The following is a 7,486-nucleotide window of genomic DNA, read 5'->3' on the forward strand; positions in this document are numbered from 1 at the left end:
TTGCCCTGCTGTATTGTACCCTCCGGTAGACTGCTTTTCAGTGGTGAGTGAAGGGATTCCTGTGAGGGACCAAATAAAGTCGGGAGGTTTTGATTTATGCAGATTAGCTGGAAAAATGCTGCTCGCTCTCTCTCAGGTATCTCTAAGGCACCTATTACCATCGTATCTAAGCACTAAACACAGCTAATTAACACTAAGCACATCCCCAGGTGCTCTTATGTCTCTGCCTCTCCACAGTTCCAGAATGTTACTCTCCCCTCCCCCTTCGTCTTCTCTCTCTCTCTCCTTGCTCTCCTGTCTGTCCCTCAGTATCTCCCATCATGCACTAGCCCCCGGAAGGATTTTGGTACGGGGGGAAGGGTTAGCAAAATGGGATCTTGCAATTTCATCACAAGAGAGTCAGGTTTGGGCTCACTGCAGTCTCCTTTGGCAAGGCCAGGTATCTCCTGCTGAAAGTGTTATGGTGGCTGTATTATCTGACTACCCTCTGGGGGCTCCCTGCCTGCTAGGAATATATTAACTAGTCCATTTCTGACCTTGAAGAGGAACAAATCTAGAGAATCAATCCTGCACAAGAACACAGCTCACGTAGCATTGTGCTCTCAAATGCATTGCTTATCAGCATGAACACTACAAATCAAGGAAATCACCAGGTAAGGCAACATTATTATTACAATAGCGCTATTGTAATAATAAGTAATGGGGTGTAAGTTGCACATTGGTAAGTGGGGGTAAGTTTAAGGAAATCTAAGGGAGTCTAAATGAATTTAAGGTGATACAATATATACCCAAGAGGGGAGAAGAAATGTGTAAATTAGGTTCACCTGAAGGATGCTGATACATTGAAGAGGGTTCAGAGAAGAGCCAAAAGGATGATTAAAGGATTAGAAAACATGCCTTATAGTGATAGACTCAAGGAGCTCAATCTATTTACCTTAAAGAGAAGGTCAAGGGGTGATTTATTACAGTCTCTAAGTACCTCCATGAAGAGCAACTATTTAAAAATGGGTTCTTCAATCCAGCAGAGAAAGGTAAAACCCAATCCCATGGCTGGGAGTTGGAGCTAGACAAATTCAGACTCAAAATAAGGCGTACATTTTTGACAGTGAGCGTAGTTAACCTTTGGAACAATTTACAAAGGGTTGTGGTCCATCCCTTTAATAAGCATGATTTCAAAACTTTCAAGGCTTAATTGTGACAGCATTTAGTATGTAGGTGTAGCAGCTACCCAACGTTACAGCTGCTTTAGGAACACACATTTCTCTCCTCAGGACTTTCATCGTGTCTTAGTGCTCTCCATCTATAAATAAGTCAGAGGAAGATGCTTCAGAGAGCACAGAAGACAGCAGGGGAAAACCCTTTTCTACAGGCTCCACGCCCACATGGTTGAAAGACCCAAACTTTTGAACTCTGAGTGGAAGAATTCTGAGCATTCCCAGCACCACGTTTCTAAGCAAGTGATCGCTTGATTGACATACCCTTTTCCATAGTTGAACTGACTGCGCTCATTCAGACCCTGCTTCCCATTCATGAGAAATCTCGTGGAATGGGTGGGAATTTTTTTAGGTCAAACCGTTCCAGACTCAGCACATTAAGATTAAAAAGCACCGCCCCGCACTCTCCATCTTGTTCTTTTCCTGGAAGATCAATTTGCACTACTGGCAACATACTCCCAGTTTCAGCAAAGGCAAACTCAGACCCAAAGCTAGGTTTCGGAAGAGGATTCTTTCATCTAAGCAATGACATGATGATGGATTTGAACTTGTGGAGCAGAGATGCTAGCTAGCAAGAAGTGACAGCCAAAGGGTAAAGCTGTGACACCTCTTAGGCATTCATAAAGCTGCCTTCGCGTTGCTATGAAATATAAATAAAAGCTCTCTGCAGTGAAGAGGTTTTAATTATACAAGGTCATTGTTTTTAAACAACTTGCCGGTATTGTTCCTCCTGAGATGCTGTCAGGTCCCTCCCCTCCCCTCACCGGGGCCTTGTTTACGTGATGATTGGTTGGGAAAAGCATAAGCTGGAACTGATATGGCTGGGATTCCTAGAAGCCCTTTAACGAGAGAGGCTTTTGCCTCATCCTCAGCCCATTAGGTCATCCACTAACTGAGACTGAACTAGTCATGTTACTCAGGGCTATGAAAAAAGTTTACACACCTGAGCAGCATAGTTAGGCCAACCTAACCCTTAGAGTAGGTGTGGCTAGGTCAATGCAAGAGAACCCCGCTCGGAGAGGTGGACTAACTGCATTGAAGGAAAACCCTTGTATGGGCGCAGGAAATGCCCACGCTACGGCACCGCAGCGGTGTAGCTGCAGTGCTGCTGCCGCAGGTCACAGTATAGACGCAGCCTCAGCACGTGCAGCAAGGAGGAAAATAAACACACACTGATATGCTGCTGGAATGACAGTAGCTGTGCTTGTTGTTCTTCAGTTCTAAGGGGAAATTGTCTCCGTGCTACAGGAGAATGAGGATACAGCCAGGGGCAAAAGTAACTTAAAGGACTTACCGGTATGCCGGAGTCCTGAGCAGGGAGGCGGAGCCTCAACTGGAAGAGGTGGGGCCTTTAAACCCCTGGGACCTTTAAATCCTGGGGCTCCAGCAGTGGGGCTCTGACGGCAATTTAACAGCCCAGGGCTCCGGCCACTGCGGGGAGCCCCGGGCCCTTTAAATCGCCAGCTTGGGGAAGCTGCCCCCTGCTGGTACGGTCGGCTGTGTACCGGCTCTTGCTGGTATGCCGTACCGTACCGGCTTACTTTCTGCCCACAGCCAATCAAAGAATAAGGCTAAGTAGTCTCTGCATTTCTGCTGTCCCAACAGGCTCGATCCTGGAAGGTGCTGTGTGCTCTGGCCCTTACCCAGAGAAACTCTCGGGTTCATGCTAAACTATAAGTATTTGACTCGTGCCATTGACTTCAATGTGGGTTTGGATCAGGCCCGTAGTCTGGATTAAATGAACCGATACCCCACTTTCTTTTTGACCTAGAGACAGTTAAACCATACTCGCACCATGCCACCTGAGTACCTTCACCCAACATGTCAGCTGAGCCTCTTTGGGGAGAGGCTGAGAATTATGGTTAGCATTACTATTTGTATGGAAGTAGTGCCTAGGAATCCCCGTCATGGACCAGTCTAGGACCCCAGTCTTGGACCACATGGACCTAGTGTGCTAGGTGCTGTCCATACGTAGAACAAAGCCAGTCCCTGCCCCGAAGAATTTACAATTTCTAATCTCCCTCGCTGCCTCCAAAAAGAAGCATTTCTCACTCTCAAGCCCGCTGCCCTTCCTGGCTCTGACTGGGACAAGCAGAGGTGTCAAAACACCAGGAGACAAACTTACCTTACTCTGCTTCCAGCCCAGCCAGAAGCATCACAAGACATTCTGCCCAATTTTGCAAACTCGAGAGGTTTGGCAAAGCCTCTGACAAGCCTCCAACCTTTTGGGTGCTTATCTGAATTGAGCTAAGCTACAAAGACAAACCACATCAGAGAATCTGGTTATACATGTGGTCCCAAGTTATAGTATAGCCTTGGCCTCTGCATGTTTTCCAACCAGGCTTTAGCCTTGATGCTTTTCTGGTACCATCCTGCAACATGATGCATTTCAATTGTTATCTGTATCAGAGTAGCACAATGCAACTCTATTGTTCTAGAGTTCTGGAAAACATTTTGGGATAGCCAGTTTAATCCTTGTATATCAGACTGATTTGAGCATTATACTGGACTGCTTACCACATCCAGAGGGACATTTCCAAATCAGACATGTTTACAGGAGTAAGATCTCACTCCAGCAAAGACACAGCAAGTTCTCTCAGGGCATTCCATGCCCAGGCAGGTGAGCCAGGCTCTAAGTTGCTCTAATGGGCACTCTTACGAGCGGTTACATTCTTTACCTGCAGCCTCCTGGTTCTCAGAAAAGTGAGACATTCTTTCCTACCCGGAAAATCATTAAAGAAATTCTGATCCTTAAAAGACTAAAAGCCCCACTGGGCGGTGGAAATAAAGGGATACACGTCAACACATATCGGTGCTCAGATACCATGGTGAGGTATTCAGATGCTATTGTGATGAGCACGGGATGGGTGGACAGATAGATAGGAAACAACTCTGGAGGAGGAACTGGATACAGAATCTAATAATCAAGTGCTCAGATATCATAGGGGTAACGGCTGTGGGCTGAGAACCTGAATTGAATCCCTCCAAGTTGTGATCCTTGAACAGGTGGGACATTTTTAGAACCATGTTAGCAGAGATACAGACTGAGGCCAAGAGAAATCCCTGCTCGTTCCCCCCAGCATCAATGCTCCAGACACCATGCTGTCTTGCATCATGAACTGCAGTATGGCACCACCCACGCTGATCACACTCTATGGGGTGAAGTCACCCTGACACTACAGAGAGAGAGAGAGAGAGTTTGCCTCCTTCTATGCTCATTCTCTGTCTGTTCAAACTAAGGCAACAAACCCTTTCTGAACCACATATGAGTGGGGAGTAGAAGCCATTCATAAGAGCATGACCACTACATGCATATGCAGGGAAGGGGGTGAGTTTCAATACTAATAGTTAGGCTGTGATTTATTTAATAGTGCAGAACAGGTTTAAGTGCAGTAGTTTGCAGCTTTGGACAGAAGGAAAAATAGTACCTGCATCTTAAAAACAGATTCCTTTCTCTGTTCAAGGAATACACAGAACTGGCTGCTACAGGAGAGATACACAACCGCTTTGGGTCAGAGTAACTAAAACTGGATGAAATGTTTCAGCAGGAATTTTTTCAAAAGAAAAGCCACCTTTTCAATGACAAAACTGGAAAAAAGTTTTCAAAATTAACCCCCCCCTGAAAAAACAAACACACAAAAAGTTAGATTTTTGGAAAGCAAAATTTTGATTTTTTTTTTATAAAACCACTAAAAACGTAGAGAGTACCCAACCTTTTTTTTCTCAACATAGAAAATACCATTTTGTGAGCAGCTCTAATAACAGTACTTTACATTTACAAAGGACTCCTTCCTCTAAGGATCTCAAAGCACATTACAAACAATAAGGATTACAGCTGCACAACTGGGAGAGCAATATTTTCTGTATTTTACAGACTGGTTCCTGGCCCCACTGAAGCCAATACGAGTTCTGTCCTGATTTCAAGGGGCCAGGATTTTACTCAGAGAACCTAAGGGCTTGTCTACACAGGGGAGTCATGGGCAAGCTATTGCAAAGTAGCTAGCGTGTGAATCTACAGTGCAATAGCAAGTCTGCACTAACTCTCTGTGCAGATACTTATTTCTCACTGAATGCCTGTGTGTGGTTCAGGTTAATGGGCTTCCAAAGGCACTCAGAGCAGAATAAGAGTGTCCACAAGGGGAACTAGTGCAGAATAACTATACAGCACTTGCTATTCTGGGCTTTTTCTCCATGCAGAAAAGCCCTAATGCAGACAGAGGTTAAGTGCTTGCTCAAGAACACACAGCAAGTCTGTAGTACAGATGAGACCCCCAAGTGTCCCAATCCCCAGGCTTCAAGTCTAACTACTCACCAGCATTCCTTCCTTAAAGGCTTTGGGTAGTAAATGTTCAACAGAAAAATTCTTGGAAGTAGCAAGGGCCCCTTCCCCCCACCTCTATCAAAGATCCTTGGTTTAAAGTGAACATGTTTTTCAAAACCATCAGAACCAGGAAGATCCCCTCAAACACAGACTCATTGAAAGTAAGATCTTCAGGCCAAAGGCCGTCACTATCTAAATAGACAAGAGAGGTCTGTCTGGACCTCTTCACAGCCATGCCCAATACAGGTGCGGGCAGGAGTCTGTAGTGTAGATCTGGCCTCAGGACACTCATGCTTCCAGAGAGATATTGGGTCTTAGGCTTGGCCTACGCAGTTTTTGTACTGCTGTAACTGTTTTGGCTAGAGATGTGATTTTTAACTGGAATAGCTATAAACCCTTTAGTGTGGACCCATATATACCAGTATAAAGGTGCTTTACATCGGTATAGTTTATTCCTCTTCCCAGACAGGAATACACACTTTTATACCAGGACAGCCGCATTCACGCTAAGGGACTTACTCTGCTTTTAGTACATCAGTATAGCTACAGCAGTACGACTTTGTGTTCAGACAAGCCTTTCGATTCTACTCCCAGCACAAAGAAAAGACCTGATTGTCATTTACACTAAAGCCAGTTTACACTGCTCAAGTTGGAGAAAGAGGCCCTCGGCCTTGTCTACCCACAAGTCATCCTGCTCTTGTTATACCAGCGGTTCAGCCCCCACGTGGACAGTTATCCTGCTATACAAGTTTTTATACCGGGGTAGTTTACTCCCATACAGGAAGGGGAATAAGCTATTCAAGTATAAGGCACCTTTACTGTGATGTAACTGCTTTCACACTAGGGGTACAACTGTTTGGGTAAAACACCCCCCTAGCTGAAGCACTTATACCAGTACAAGTTGTGTGTGTAGACCAGGCCTTGGTGTAAATGATAATTAGGTCCCTGAGTGTCCAGCAGTAGGGTAATAAAAGAAGTGTATATCCACTGTAATGCGCAGAAGTTATTTTTTGGCCAGGCAATCTAGGTCAGGTTTTACTTACAGAAAGTTAACTTGTGGTGGGTGTGCTGTGAAACTTCTGGCACCATCAGTGTGTTCCTAGAGCTCTGCAAATCATAACTTTTCTTCAGCAACAGAGGAAGAAACATTAAATTACTCTTTTCCCCTTCAACAAATTAGCAAAAAAAAAATCCATCCCCCACTATGAGATCAGGGTTTCCACTTCTTATTTATCAATCACAGGAAATGCCTCCATGCAGACACCACTGGGGAGGAGAGAACCAGTCTGGATTAAATTAAAATTGACCAAGATTTTCATGCAAAACTTAACGCAAGTTCTGAAGAAGTTGAGGTAGCATCTTTATGTTCTAATTTCCCTGCCACATTTCCCTGCTCCCTGATGTTGGCTGGGACTGGAAGTACCAAAATACCACAAGAAGGGCTGTTCTGGTGACATTCCAGACTAGGCCTCAGACCCACAACTCTTGAGAAAACCTGACTTCCTGTCTAATTCCGAGCCCAGAGAAACTTGGACAAGCCTCCAGCTTTGGGATACCTATCCGGAACAGATGGAGCCAACCTCCCAGAGTCTGACTGGAGGGAAACAGATGGATGGTTCTCTACTCCAGCACTGCCCACAATCCCAAAGGACCTGGCTGTTTCTGCTAAAAAAAAGAAGATCAGCAGCAAAACAGTTGATGGTAAACTTTAAATTGCCCTCACTGGTCTTCAGCCATAATGACGATCCCTTTGCTTCTTTGGAGGCAGTTTACACCTCACTTCAAGCTACCATTTGTCTGGGTGCAGATTCAGAAAGAAAGGAGCCCATTGGCTCAGGTATGGAAGACTGACTTTGCAGCCATAAAAGCTAGCAACATAGGGCCAGCTCCTCAGCCGGTGTAAATCAAAGTAGCGCCATTCTGATACAGAGAAGTGATAGGCGCTGTCCAG

General features: G+C 45.2%; 1 protein-coding gene across 4 annotated transcripts in view; it reads right to left on the reverse strand.

The window, feature by feature from the left end:
• Positions 1–3,356, reverse strand: part of LZTS3 (leucine zipper tumor suppressor family member 3) — a 49,411-nt gene extending 46,055 nt beyond the window's left edge. For 3 of the 4 annotated variants that reach the window (XM_045019432.1, XM_045019429.1, XM_045019426.1), the window contains exon 1: positions 537–589. The gene's annotated coding sequence lies outside the window, so the exon portion shown is untranslated. Of the gene's footprint in view, positions 1–536; positions 590–3,339 lie in introns of those variants that run through there. The other variant, XM_045019427.1, reaches the window with a different exon arrangement.
• Between the last annotated feature and the right edge of the window lie 4,130 nt (positions 3,357–7,486).

This window comes from Mauremys mutica, chromosome 5, assembly GCF_020497125.1.
Source record: "Mauremys mutica isolate MM-2020 ecotype Southern chromosome 5, ASM2049712v1, whole genome shotgun sequence".
Lineage (NCBI taxonomy): Eukaryota > Metazoa > Chordata > Testudines > Geoemydidae > Mauremys > Mauremys mutica.